This window comes from Corvus brachyrhynchos, unplaced genomic scaffold (genome assembly GCF_000691975.1).
Source record: "Corvus brachyrhynchos isolate BGI_N302 unplaced genomic scaffold, ASM69197v1 scaffold1, whole genome shotgun sequence".
NCBI lineage: Eukaryota > Metazoa > Chordata > Aves > Passeriformes > Corvidae > Corvus > Corvus brachyrhynchos.
In genome coordinates this window covers 6,453,997-6,469,632 of record NW_008237222.1, presented here as the reverse complement: position 1 = coordinate 6,469,632, position 15,636 = coordinate 6,453,997, and the positions used below count along the sequence as shown (strand labels likewise).

The window sequence follows — 15,636 nt, the reverse complement described above, 5'->3', positions numbered from 1 at the left end:
ACTGGGAAGGACAAAGTCACTTTGGTGCTCTTAGTGGATTTCTCAATGGTACTGGGAAATGTTCTGGGTAAGACAGCAGTTACTCAATACAATATGGAAAAGATAAAGGAAGAAGAAACTGTTTAACATTGTCCTTTTACACGTTCCAATTGTCTTCCCAACTTCATCCTAGATCACAACACATATTCTTCATGGTTCAAGAACTATTTTACCTCTACACACTGGTAGTCAAATCATCCTTCTGCAAATGAATGGATTCCTCATTCAGGCAAGAGAAGGATACCTACTGCCGTATAAAGACCATTTACTACTAAAAAAGGTTCATGCAAAAGCTTTTTGCTTCTGTCCTTGTCTCTTGTATGTTTGGGAATGCAGAGCTGGGAGAGTCTCCCCTGACTCACTGAGTGCAGGCTCCAAGTCTCACGTAAGTATATGACATTGTTTCAGAAAAAGCTGCAGAACATCTACTTCCCATATCTATAAATGCTCAGGACACACATTTCTTAATATCCTGTAAAAGAGCATGAGCAGTGTGGGTATGGTAAAGCCCCAAGTCTCTGCAGAACTCTGTAACTAAACTCTGTGAGGATTGTAGTAGGTTGATAGACCAAACCCACGGATTTATTGGATTAAAAAAACCCCCAGAGTCATATGTCTAAATCTCTCTGCCAGCTTGTCCAGAATGAAAAAATTCCATCAAGGCATCGATGATTGGTTTGATCTTAAGCAATGAGTAAAACCTAGACATCAGTGCATCCTACCTACATTCCCCTTTCACATCTGGTAGGAGTCCAGGGCTTCAGGGAAAGCTGAAAAAAAGTCTGGGAATGTTGTCCTTAAGAAATACCCTTGCTGCAACACCAGCCAACCTTTCCTTCCTCACAGTGGTTTCCACACTGCTGCTGGCATCCTCCAACCTTTAGACACAATCTCCTGTTTTACACCCTGTCAGTAAGTGCATTTGGGGTTTTGGTACTATTTTTCACCTTTCTCAACAGGGCTCTCTTCTACTCTAACTTCAACACTACTGCCAAAGCCACCATGGCCTATGAATAACAGAGGAACAAGCCTTGCCTTCATTCAGCCATATCACAGAAGACTGCTATACCCTCAGCCCTAAGCTGCCCTGTCAAATACTAACTGGGCTGAAAAATCATCTCTTTTAACACTCTGTCTTCATCTCCTGCATCACGTTTTGATTCTCTGAGTAACCTCTCCCTTTGGAACCAAGCTACACCCATTCCAGCTGTGTGCAGCTGTGCTATGGAGGCTGCTGAACTGGACAGTATGTGAGGATAAACCATCTCTCCTCTCCACACTGGATGTAATCTACAGACTACACCAAAGACTTTAAGAAGTCTGAGAACGAAGTAATTTTTTCTGCTTGCCATGCATAACGTTTTACAGAGATATAAAATTCAGGCTCTTTTTCAAAGCTGACTGCTGAACAAATTTCATTTGTACTAGAAAATATCATGTCACATTCAAAATTAAACAGAGAATGATGAAAGACCACAGTGGATATGTCATGCTACCTAATCCACATTAAATAAAATTATCTTTGATATCAAATATGATTAGACAAAAGCAGTTTACAAGAAACCAAGCAGGAAATTGCAAAACTAAAGTTCGATACGTTCTCCCTTCATCAAAGATTTTTGCTGGCAGTTTCAACACAGTGTGGTTTAAAAGAGAGCAAAAGCTTCCATTTTGAAAGCCCAGCTTGATGTTTTAAATCCAATTCCACCAGCCTTTTTTATGTCTTAGGATTTGATAAGGAAAACAATTCTCAGTTTAATCAAAATTTCTTTTTATGTAGAGATTGCCATAAAAGGCAGGTCTGACTTCAAACAGAAGTGTATTTATGTAGCGATGATGCCATTTAACAGCTACGGAGACTCTAATTAAAGATCTCTGCAGCAAGTGACAGGAATACATTTACCATACATTACCAGAAAAATGCTCAACCAGAGGTGCTTGCCTCCTTAGCAAACCATTTAAGGCTCTCAGCATTTAGGATAGTCAATTCTGCAAAATCTTTCAACTGAACAATCATCCCAAGTACAGAGGTACACACACATGTGCATGTGCCCAATATAGTGGGAGGTCATAAGCACTGTTCTGGTGGTTGATACCTGGGGTTTGGGCCACACATTCTGTGCTCTCAATGAGTTATTTGAAATGACAAGCTTCCACCCTGTTAGTTCCCCTGGTGCTGTCACAAAGGCAGGGAGCGTCCATGTAGCAGCACAGCTACACAGCACACTGTAAATGATGTCAAATCTAAATCTCCTTGTACTGTCTAAGGCTCAAACAAGCTGTCTGCACCATCTGAGGGGAACACATGGTGAAACAGCTCTGAAATCTGAATCTCTGAAAGGCTTAAGGTGACCTGATGTAAAGCACTGACATTCAGCACCTGGCACAGGCTCTTTCTGTAAGACTGACTCCCAGTTTTTCTGTTTGTAGGTCAGTAGCACTTCACCACAGATCTGGAAATAAACCTTCCTGCCAATTTCCCATTTGCAGAAATTATCTTTTGCTAAATGTGCATTCCCCCTTCTCACTGCTACAGCGGCCTCACATAAGAGCATGAGGAATGGCCATATGGTGTCCCACAGAAAGTCCATCTCCCTTGTGTGTTAGCTCCAACAGTGGCCATAAATAGATGCTTAGGAGAGTAACAGCACAACAGGAGAAACATGTCTGATACTACCCCTTAATAACTCACAGCCTCTGACTGTTTTCAGCTTAGGAAGTTCTTAAGCCAGATACTATTGCTATGGATTTAATAACTTGCAAAGAATTTTGCTACCATGAACTTGTCCAGCCTCTATCTGAGCTCATCTGAAGCTGAGCATCCTTCTCAGTCTGGGCTCTTGGTGCCACTTAATAGTCAGGGCTGCCTAGTGATTAGAGTCATGTAAATCATCCTTGGGAGATATGCCATCTCACCACGGGAGGGAGGGAAGCATGGATGACTAGTATCAATGGCAATCTATCTTTTTGGTAGATTAAATTCAGTGAAATGAATCTCTACCACAGTCTTGATATCTTCGTTCTCCCAAAAGGTACAGTATCTTCCCTCTGCAGTCTTATTTGAGATTTTACATTAAAGGCTGTGAGACCTCCAGACCTGACACTAATGGGAGTTGTGAAGTGCCTGTAATTAACAGTAGGCTAATGACAGAAACCTGCAGTGCTCTCTGTGACTGCTCTCTTTTTCTGCCTGTGGCTTTACAAAGCAAATATATGCCAATTTACATCATCCAAAACCTTCACCTATGTCACTGCCATTACAGTGACCTGCAGTCTGTTTTAGCCTCAGAGGGTATTTATAGTCCAGGCAAGGCTGCCACTCTCCCCAAGAGCACTGGGCGAGGAGGCCAGGGCAAAGGGTTAACTGGGAAATATGACAGCGAGGGACATGACAGGAGCAGATGGCGAGGGGTAATGCTGTAGCACAGTTTGGAAATGAAACTCCTTTCCTAGTGACTGTGTCGACATTGTTAAGTAGCATTAATAGTACATCGCTTGCTAAATGGCTTCTGGGACTGGCAAAGAAAGAATTGAAACCATTAAACAGCAATAGGCAGAAAACCAAACAGCAAAATGTCAAGTGGTAATGAGAACACCCACTGCGCTGGATACCTCCCACTGGCATGCTTTGGGGTCACGAGGAGAGCAGGCTCTTGAACAGTTCTGTGATACACTTTCTAGTTAGCAGAAAAATCCTATTTTATAACCAAAGTGATTCGTAGGAATGAAAAACAGCGTGTCAGGTACCAGTCACTGATACTGTAAGTATGACAGCATTCTTAGGCAGCATCACATAAAATCCATGCCTTAGCAATAACACTGCTCCATTTCTTTGAGAATCAGGTGTCTGACATTTTTTTCATAGTCAGCTAGAGAATTGTGACACTCAGCAGCTGCTACCTTATTGGGAACCCAGGTTTGGCACAGATATTTGAAAGCATAGCTGAATCTTCTAGTAAGAAACAAAGAAACCTCAGCAGCAGCTTTAGCAGCTCTGCTGTATCTTTGCCCTGGTCTCACCAAGCATCACTCTAAGAATGGGATGCTGAGAAGTGAAATGTCACCACAGCTCAGGCATTGTTCTGTAAAATCCATGTTTTTACTTCCAAATATCTAACTTTCCAGTGTTTCTTTTTTGTTAAATTTTTAGATAGCATATTTTTACATGATGGCATAATTTGAATACATAAAGTGAAATTATTATTTCCTTCTGCCCTGGTAGCATGTGATCACTGCAGTATTTGTGTCTGAAAACATTTCACCTGCAGTCACAAAATAATCTGACACAGTTGCCAAAGGCAGTTGCAATATATAGGTTCACAAATCCATCATAGCATCTTAATTCTTAAGCTCTTTTTAAAGAAATATTCTTTACTAAACAGATACCCCACATGACCAGTATTTTCCCCACACTAATTCCCTTGTGTCTCACAAAAACATGCATATATATATTCTCCTTATCTAAAGCATGCATTGTAAATGAAGATGTCTATTGGCTACTATTAATTTACAGGTAATATCTGGAGAACCAAGTTCTGTTCACTGTTTGCCAGAATATCACCCTACTGCTTACAATGCAAAGAGTGGGTGCACACTGACAATCAGGACACTTGTTCTATGTTCACTGCAAGTGGATTAGTTTGAATGCATTAAACTCACACCCAAAATTAACCACCACCTAAGGCAATCCTCTTTAATTTAATTAAATACATCTAATTCTGAAGAGGAAGAATCCATGTACATGTTTTATGCAGTTAGCTTCAAATTCTCATTTTAATTAATTCAGATTCCTGCTTCACCCTGAAATAAGTCTTAGGTTGACAAGCTTAGAAAAACAGCTGCTTATTTTCAAAATATAGTTGTCAAAATGTTCACCCTACCAGTGGCAATGGAAAATTTTCACTCTAACATGGAGACATCAGGATTTCACCTGTTATTTTAATCTTGTCTAAAACTTTCCATTTTAACAATCTCTGCTTTTCTTCCAATCCATTATATTCCTAGGACCTGTGCATTACTTCCTCCACTGCTTTCCTGATCCATGCCAGGCTAGATACAATGTCTTTGTCCTTTTAGATGATAGCACTGTTCAAAGTTGTACCGTATCAGCAGTGTCTCAGATGCCAGAGGTTCGAGCCTAGCTGTTGAACCACACACACTGAGTTACCTTCATCAATAGGTGTCTAAACATTCAGGAAGGAACAACCCATCTAAGATGCTGCAGCAAACACTTCAATTCTGAATTTGCTCTTGGCTGTAGAAACCGGTTTCCCCTAACTAAGGTATTCCCACAAGAACTGGGCTCAGCTGGATTGTTGGCCCGAAGCTACCACTTTTATGAGCACAGGTCCTGTGCAGGCTGGAGCACCTCTCTGTGGAAAGTTCCCCTGCTGAATCAGCTGCAAAAAACAGTGTAGATAACTGGCATGAAGGTAAGTGAAAGTTTCATTCTCATATTTCTGCATAGGTAGCATCCAAGATACCCTAATGATAATAAACATGCTGTGATTCCACTCCTTCAATTTACATCTGCCTAGTGCCTCCTTGAAATAGCTTTTCTTACTTCAAAGACCCCACTGCTTTTAAACTGTCATTCTCAACCAACTGCTGTTGGATTTCATCTTCCAAGTGTGTAAGTCTGAGAACAAATAAAAGCCTTTTTAATAAAAAAAGCTTACAGTAGCTGACAAGTCTCAAAAGGATACAGAGAAGTTTCTCATTCCACCTATGGTCCTAAAAATTTCTCCTCTCTTTCCAGCTAATGCCAGCAATGACGCATCAAGGAAAAGAGTAAGTTATGTCAGCAGTGAGCGGAAATTCAAATTTCTGTGAAGAAGCCACAACTCTAAGTCACACATAATTTATATTGTGAATCTGTATACCTTACATTGGAGGGAGTGGTGAATATAACAAAAGCGTGCAGGGCAATCCAGCAGACTGTGCTTTAAACTGTCTGAATGCCCATGGAACAACGATTAAAGCAGCACTAGCTGACCTTCTGTAACTAATCCAACTGATGTTAACATCCTATTTTGGACACCACACTGGGAGAGAAGATGTCTGGCCCCCATGTACAGTTACAACTTTCATGCTTCCAGGAGAACGTGAATATAAAATGAAAATATAAATAGAGGGACCCAGAAAGACAAGCATTTATCAAAATTGAAAATCTCAGTGGGAGGCTATAAAACTAACCATCAATGTTATCAACAGTAGGAGCTATTAAAATCTGTTTACGATTTCCCAAAATGGCAAAACAGAGGACATTTCAGACCATGTGTAGTCATACTGGGAAACACAGGGAGAACAGGAATTCCTTTAAAGATAAGAGCAATCTGCAGAGCTGGAACAGTTTCATACAGAACGTGATTCTGGAAGAGATTCAAAGAGCAAGCCTGTGGGTTTAAACTCTTCACTAATATGTGAAAAGAAAGAGGTACTGATTATCCCACTTACTGCTGCCAAAATTTTTGGAATTGGTGACTTCAAAGCCAGACTACTGGATTTAACTGGACTTAACTGTCTCCTGTTTTGATGCAGGCTGGCAATTTCTTTCTGGTGTCAAGTTCCTCTATTACAAAAAAATCCCCAAATCAACCAACCAACCAACAAACCAAAAGAAAAAAATAATCTTCGGGGGGGAAAGGAATAGTACCTTGGCATAACGTTTTGACATCTCAAGGGACAGCTTTTCTCTAAGGACACAAGGCTGTATCACTGACAGGAAGCAAGCACATGGCTGCAGGGTATCAGTGGCAGTTTCAGTTCTTGGGCAGAGAGTAAGTGGCTTTCTATGTGTCAGAGGGTAAAGAGGACAATAAGAGTAACACAAGCTGATTGTAATGGCACTCTGTATCCGCTGAGGAAAAGGCATTCTCACCATGAACAGAAAAGCCACATTAGGAGGTGTAAGTGGAAAGCCAAAGAGCAGAACTCAAGAATGAATGTATTGGAAAATAACTGAACAAAGCCTAATCCCACTTCTCAAAGTGAAAAAGGGCTGCTCAGACCCTTCCTCCACCGTAATCTTTGCAGCCCTGTTCACCTCTGACAAAATGGTGATGCCTCATTATCAGTTTGGTGATGTGGCCAACATACCTAGGTAGCAAAGAAAGAGACTGACCTTCATATTCTTTTGATTTTCCTTCTGCTCCCTCTCCCTTAGCCTAACAAGATGCTTAGGCTGTTCTCCAGGGGGTCGTGGGGGGATGTGTGGAGAGATGGGAATTGGCAGCCATGCACAACAAGGGAAGCAATGACACAATTTCAAAAGTAGAACTAATTCCAGATGAAAAATTGTTTAATCATTAGTCTTCAGGCATGGGCAAAAGTAAGAGTTTTGTAAATCACTGTATCCTTCAGTATTTCATAATCAGAATGCTTTTCACAAACACTAAAAGAATTTTAAGGGACAGGTTTATGGAGCTAGAACTAGGAGGATGCAAAATTTTGGATATCATCTTATTCCGCTAGAGGAAAAATAACAGCACAGAAATTCCTCTATGCTGCATATGCTGACCCCTGCTCAAACCAAAACCCAGAAGCAATAAAAAAATCTTGCATGCTCCTCCAATCCCTGCTACACAGCCCATGACAAATTAATTGGCTGAGATTTAACTAAGCCACACTAACAGGCTTAGCGCTATTTCATCAGAGAAATTACTTACAATTCTATGCAGACTCAAAAGTTTTCAAACCTTTCAAATTATAGATCTCTTGTATCTTATGTTACACAGTGATGGCTGTACTGCAAAGACAAGCTGGGATATATTTATCTATTGAGAGAAGTAATTCCTACCACTGTAGCTCTGCTGTACCTAATGATGTGATAAATGCCTCATTTTCAGCACCTTTGAGATAGCCACCTTGAACCTATCTTCAAAGATGGTAAGAGTTAGGTCACTGTAATAATGCAAACACACTGGGAAAAATATTATTCTATGATGACTTCCAGAGATTAATTCTCTTGTGGGAAATACTTGCAGGCATCCAATAAAAAGCCTCAGAATGGAAATTAAAACAATTTAATAGATTCGACTTATTCCATAAAGATCATTTCCTTAAGCTTACATATTCTATCAGATTCTCTGAAAAAACAGCAGAGAGAGAAAACTGGTAATGATGTGTGCAATGTTATTTTGGCTATGCAGCATTTTTATCCAACATTTTTTTCCTACTTATTTTTTTCTTTCCCTTTCATTCTCATGTTGGATTATATCTTCAGAAACAAAGAAGTGGGGAGGGCTGAGGTATGCTGAGAGAATATTTGAGGTATATCTCTCATGTCTTATTTAAGGCTGTTTTTGTAAACATTTTTGCTTGCATACTTGGCACCTAGTTCAAGACACACAACAAGCCCGAGATGCAAAAAAACAAGGTATTCCAGTTGAGATGGACAAAAAAAGAAGAAAAATCTGACACAATGCTAGTCCTCTTCATGTGTGGAGGTGTTAAGGGTAGCAGCCAGCATAAAGATCAAGTAAAATAGAGAGCTGCTTCCAGAAAGAAAGGAGGACTGCCAAATGTCCCTACTGCATACACTTTGTTTGATAGAATACCAACATGTGTAAGGCTGGCATCCATTGTGATCCCATCAGGCATATCAGCCTCAACATATGGCTTGAACAACCTACAGACTACACATTCCCCTCAACTCATTCTGTAAGTAGCAGTTTATAACTAAAGAGGCACAATTTGCTTAAAAATTAATCCTATTCACTTGCATTTTTGTCTCATGAGTGAGCCAATCACACAATACTCAAGAGAATAAAAATTGGAAGGTGAAATAATGTTGATGGTTTCCTAATTTCTAGTATTTGAAGAGTAGTATTCATTGGGCTAAGAAATGTTCCATCCAACATTAACTATTTGCTGAATATCATGAAGAGAGTAAAAGCTCAATCACATGAAAATCTTGAGTGCTTAAGAACTCAATGCCACCAAGCAAGTATTTCAACCCTAGGATTTACTGTTCCCACAGCAGAGCCCAAGGAAGAGAAGTAACATGTGTTTCTCTTCCCCTTTGGTGCAAGGTCAGCAGGCGTGATGTGAACACAATTCACAAATGGCTTAAAATAAGCCTGGCTCACTTTGCTTTGAAGCAAAAGGGAAGCATCCATACGGGACATTTCACTGTCTCTTTGTGGGGCCAGGAACCTTCATCAAAGTGTGAGAACAGCCAGCATCAGAGCCAAATATTCCATATGTTCTCACAAACCCAGATACTCACAACCCAGGTTTTGCTCATGCCACAAGACCATCAAGGGATGATTAAGTGTGGCTGAACTAGACGGCAGCTGATGACAGCTTTATCACGCCAAACAAACACAGAACAGCCAGGCCATCTGTGTTTGTGTGCTTACGTTTAAGATTATTCAAACAGTTCAGAACACCTTACAGAAAAATATAATAAATTATGCATCAAATCTTTCTCTCTAGATAAGTGTGTCTATATATGTATAGGCAAAATAGCACTCCTCAGTGCCTGACATATACATAGGATGGGTACAAATCAACGTTTTAATTTATTATACTTCTATTTGTAATTTGACACTTGTGCTTTGAAAGCTAGGTGCTGCTCAGGATAATTAAATCCATGTATATGTAACTGTTCCCCTTGGGAAATTGTTGTTTTCCTACCCAAAAGTGATTCCTGCAAAAGCTTGTTCAGTTATTCTTGTGTTATGGAAGGCTGAGCAGGGAACAAAGAAAATAAAGTCAAAATGTATTGTATTTGCATTTTCCTCTCATTTCACTCAGTGGAATAAGAATTATGGAATCACTGCTGGCCTGGAGAACTGGAACAGTTTAGAGAGAAGTGATTTGGTATTCTCCCATGCCTGATGGAAGATGCAAGTTCACATTCCCCTGGCGTCTTAGCATCTCAGGATGTTTGGGGAAAGGTTTTGAAAGTACATAAACAGGAGAGAAATATTATTGTCTTGAACTTATCAGCTGTCCCTGAGTATGCTGCAGTTCAGGTACTGAAGAAATCCCCACAACCAGAAGGGTGCACCAGTTGAAAATCTTTCAGGTAAAAGGTGTTGAAAAGTAATCAGAAAATGAGTTGGCTCCAAGGTCAGGAGCTTCCTCCACAGCCTGAGAGCCAGAGCAAATGCACAGAGTACTCTGCAAGCTGAAGTTCAGAGCCTTCTGAACTTCAGATGGTCAAAGCTACAAATCAACAAAACAGCTAAGGGATACCTTGGTGCTTTAAGAGACAGGTTCACACTGAAGCAAGACACTTACACCCACATGGACTTAGATATTTACACATGATGTAATTTACACAATTTTGTGATGGTATCTTGCACCTACAGAAGCAATCTTAAAATAACCCATCTGGCATAAAGCAGTCTAAGATTGAGAATAATTATTGGCTGCTGGAACACAAAAAGTAAGGTGAAGTATCAAGCAAGTGAACTGCACCAAAATCCAAAACTCTGTTTTGTTATACCCTTAGTACAGGTCCTACAAAAACAGTTGCAAAAATAAATAAATAAATAAATAAATAAGAAAAAAGCCTGGCAGAAGCAGAACACTCTCAAAGACTCTCAGCCCCAGGAGACGTGCACATGCATGGCAGCGCAGTTCCCAGCCCTTGGCTGGGTTCTTCAGTCCAAGCTTATATATTCAGATAATGAACTCCCTGATCTAGATTATAATACTCTTACCCATGCTGAGGTTTTATTTATGATCCCTCTGAACCCAACTTAAATAAAATATCACTGTCTCATTTTATCAAGGCAGCAATGAGCGTACCATAAAAAGATTAAATGATGGAGAAGACAAAAATTGGAGCATTCACGTAGATTCTCACCAAGGAGCCACTGGTTCTGAGACAGGTGCAGCTCAGCTAAAAATAGAGTTTGGTATCCCTGCATCATTCAGTGCAGTCTTAGAACTTGATGGAGCACCTGATAAGGAAGACATTTTAAAGACAGGTAACAGGCAAAGGAAATTTCATTGGAGGTAACACTAAAACACTCTGAAGGTTTTTGCAGCCTGGGAAGGAAGAGTGCTCTCCCTCACCCAGTGGCCTGACAGGCACCCATCTGCCACAGAGGGACCTTCCCCAGCCACATGAAGTCTTCTGAATTGCAGCTCAAGCCTTTTTCAAGATGAGCATCACTCGTCAAAAATCCAACACAGGAATATTAAAAAGCAGCATGGGAGTCGTTCAGTGAAACAGTGCAAATATGTAGTGCTTGCAAAAATGCAAGCATTCCTCTCATCTTTAATAATTTCTATTTTGAAATCCTGGATTGAAGATCTTCGTTTCAAAAATACCTCCAAGAGACTTGTGCATCCCACACCACCATTCTGTGTCTTGCATGGATAAATCCATAACACAGTGAGGCACTGAGAGCTCAGGAAGAAAATTCACAAAGAAAAATTATTACAATGGATGCCCCAAGAAAGAATTAAAACCATCAGCAAAAAAAAACCCACAGAGAGGGCTTAATGCCACCTGGTTTGCCCCCTCAGAGCAGCCTCTTTAAACACATTCTCAAACTCACCATCCAGTTAAAAGGAGGTAAATTTAGGGACTTAAACTGAACATTAAGAGATCCCTTGAGAAGACAGCTATTGATCTCAACTGGCAATAGGTAAGTACCTAATCTTAAGGCAGTGCACACAGTGCTTATTTGAAAATCTGTACAAAACCTCAAAAACTTACCTCATTAGGTTCTGGAATAGGAGCTTATTTCCTACTCCTATTTAAGGTTATTTTCTACGTATTTCCTACTCATTTAAAGTTTCAGAGTTGCAGTAAAAAAATGACACATACATCTAAAATTAACTACATAGACACATCTTAAATGTAACTAAATCAACAAACTAGCAACACAAGGAATAGCAGACAAAAATGAAAGGATTTTTCAAAAGTTATTATAATGTCTTTAAAGCAGTTCTGCATATTGGAAGTGCCCTGCAAGTCATGAGTATAACATGAATGATTGGACTAGGAAAGCATAGTCAGAGGGATAAAGACACATTAGGAAACAAAGAGGTGACCATAATAAACAGATGACCACGTTTACTCAAGATAAAATGAAATCAAGTTAGAAAGTTTAAAATATTAGAAATAAAACAATGTTTTCTATGTATTTGTGGGTAGGGCTGAACTCAAGACAAGCTTTTACACAGAGTTTTTCCAAGGCCTGAGTAAGATCTTTGCACCACGGATGCTAAGCTGAATGTTTTCCTCCTAGCATAATTCAATACCTGATCAATTCTCCCTTGAAAATAAACTAGAAACCATGCTGTGAGACATTTCCTGACTAGGAAGACTACATCATTGATCTCTGCATTACATCCTACCAAGTACCACTTACCAAGTTAAGACATTATATATTTATTGTCAAGTATATCGAATTAATTACAGAATAAAACCACATTTCATCTGTCCTGTTGCTCAAAGAGCATCGTAGAAATATAACTGATAAAATGCAATACATCAGTGCAAGATGACTGTCCAGATTCAGAACAACCTGAAACCAGAAAGTCTTCCCCTTGGGAAAAGCTTGAGCATACTCAAGAGGGTAGAGTTTTATTATCCTGAAGAGAATCTCTGAACAAACTTGTTTGATCCAGCCTGTAATACAAAACACACTTTTATGAAACACATATACAATGACAAAATGCAGCAAGTCAAACCCCTCAGAAGGACCTCAAGAAATGTCACTGTGATCCCTAAGAAGAACTGGGTCCCAGTAAATAAGAGAGCAAATGCAGCACGGTTAAACTTTAATTATATTTGGCTCCCTCAAAACAGATGCTCACAGACAGATTTCTGTTTCACCCACTAATGACTGTCATACACAATCATGTCACTGATTTCAAAGGGCTGCAGGGTTCACACGCTTGTAGGCAAAACCAACAAGACACAGCTAAAGAATATTCACAAAATCCAACACCCAGCTTCATCCAACAGGGATATTCAGACACTGCAAGAGAGGTAGGAGAACCAGACTTTGTCATGCTGTTTCAGGAAGAGGAACAATTGTCAGACTGCTGGTGCCTGTTACAACCTCTGCATGTACGAGCAGTGGCCCTCCTGACTGTGCTTGGGAAGCCACAGTGTGCTCCTGTTCACTCTCTGTTCTGGGTTCCTGGATCATCACATACTGATGAAAGGATAACAAGGTAGTGATATGAAAAGACAAACACAGGTAGGCAGGGGTCAGAAGGAAGAGGTGCATCACAATAAGTGCAGGGGAAGGAAAGCTGTTGGGAAGTCATACAGGCCTTGGGTATTTCACATTGTCCCAGAGTACACCCCCTCCCAAGAAATCTGTTTTTCTGATTACTTCAGATATGACCCTCATAAGATTTTAGAGTGGGCCTTAGTCAACTTCAGCTGTCTGTTGCAAGATCTACAAAGAATACAATGAATGGATGCACTCATTCCCAGTTTGAGGCTGTGTCTCTCAAGCTTGGGTCTTACCAGCTCAGATGAGAACACATCAAAGTGGAGTTTGAGTGTGGAGTTTGAGTCTGGTGTTATGCAGCACTGCTGTCATGGACCTCATTTCATTCATTTTTATTAAAATCAGCTTGTTTTTCTTGCAGCTTAAATAGGGAAGTAAGAGGAACCAGAAACAAACCCTTCTGTCCCACTCCTTCAGTTCCGGGGGTGGACGGAGCCTTAGTGTGACTACATGCCAATTCCTACATACATATAAGAGTCACCACTGATTTTAAACGTTCTTCAAATACCAAGTAGAGATCAGACTCCATCTGTGTAACTCAGCTCTGCCCACAGCAGCTCTTTTTTCCCCACAAGGCACTAAATTACTCCAGCACTGAGATAACAAAACCAGTGCCACCATCTCCAAGGTGAAAGCAGAGCCTGGATTTTGCAGAAGAGTAAGCTGCCACCTCTCACTTTCCATTATAACCCACTTCCTTCTGTAATTCTGCTGTGCAGGCACCATCTGTTTCCCCAAGGGGAAGGTGCTTGCTCTTTGAGGAATGTAAAAAAAATGTTTTGAGACCACAAGTACTCCTTGTCCATATATTTACACTCTCTGTAAATCTCACCAATACCCATCCTTTCTATTTCAAGCTCCTTACAGTGGTACCACAAGAAAAGAGAGAGAGAAGGACTATTAAAAATTCATCCAATTCTTGCTGATCTGATGGAGAAAAGGAAGAAATAAAATTTCTAGAAAGCATTAGAGTGCACAACTCATTACTGAGGAAATATTATTGGGTCACTCTGGCCTTTAGAATGAACCATTACATTTCAATGAAAAGTATAGTCCATATTGTGTCGAGAAAACCCTTATCTATTACTTGGAACAAAGCCCTGGCTGCCAATTGATTGTGGCCTGTGAAGGCTCCAAACGAGATGGGCTTTGAGCCAGAATCTGTTCACATGCAGAGGAACATCAGCAAAACCAGCCAGTCAGGATTTGTGTCACAACAAGATCCCTGCTACAAATCTGATTATTTGCACAGTGAAGGAGGAAGAAAAAGGAAAAGTGGAACTAATTTTCTTTATGAACTTTAATCTTCCCCTTTTATTCATATTTAAACTTCCTTCTTGCCTTATCTTGTCTGCTTTGATTGTAAGCTCTTCAGGGCTTTTTGCACATTTTCAGTGTCCACCACAAGATCAGCTAATGAGTCTTTAAAGCATTAGTAGGTTTCACCTCACTTCCAATTCCAAAACTGCCTTAATCCTCAATGGACTAGTGGTATTCTGATGTTAATTTTTAATCCTTAGGAATCAATGGCTTCACAACACTGAACAAATTCAAAATACAGCAAGCTGTTCTCCTGCTGGAAGAACAACAGTAAAGTCAAAGGCTGATTTTGAACACTTTTCACCAAGAGGCTAAAATACAAGGGCATGCTTATTCTTCTTTTCAGAAAACACAGTGGCTTTGGTCAAAGCCTGCTTGGCATTCTGGGACTGAAAAGTGCACAGCTGACCCCTGCTGATCTCTAGTTCCGACAGCAGAAAAGCATGAAAATGCAGCATTGGCATCTGCCAACTGTTCTTGGGCATCCACAGACAGAACAAGATGAACCACTATGAGTTGAGAGCCTTAAAATATTATCTGGTCCTTATTATTTTCATCTTAGGCCTTCATTTAAGCCTGCAATTTAGATGATGACATATTTCTTTCCTTTACATAAATGCAGACGATATTTTGCACATGAAAAGTTTGACATTAGCAGAGTGAATTATAGGGTTATTGATTTACTCTGATTTCTCAAAAGGTTACTGTGATTTTTCGCTGATCAAGAGACATGATGTCACTAAGATAAATGCTTCAGGTGCTATTAACGACATCTCCCAGTGAAACATCAAACATTTTTACACAAAGTGCTGGATGGTTACTTTCCATTTTAAATCCATATTAAATTCCATATTAAGGAAAGGTTACTTCTCATGTCAAAGCAGGAAGTCTGTGACCTTAATGGTTTTGCTTTGCATTATAGTATAAATGTAAATACTTGACTTAAGCAACACTGATGTGCTATTCTTCACAGCTCAGAAATCAAGCATTAAAAGGCACATGTAAGAAAGCTTTTTCCAGGTGGTAGCCTTTACATCTGCTGGCCATCTTGTTCTTTCAAGGG

At 40.0% G+C, this 15,636-nt stretch overlaps 1 protein-coding gene across 1 annotated transcript in view; it reads right to left on the bottom strand.

Annotated features, from left to right (window-relative positions):
• CUNH14orf132 (chromosome unknown C14orf132 homolog) overlaps nt 1-15,636 on the bottom strand; it is a 234,467-nt gene that overhangs the window by 8,659 nt on the left and 210,172 nt on the right. The gene's annotated exons all lie outside the window — the stretch shown is intronic.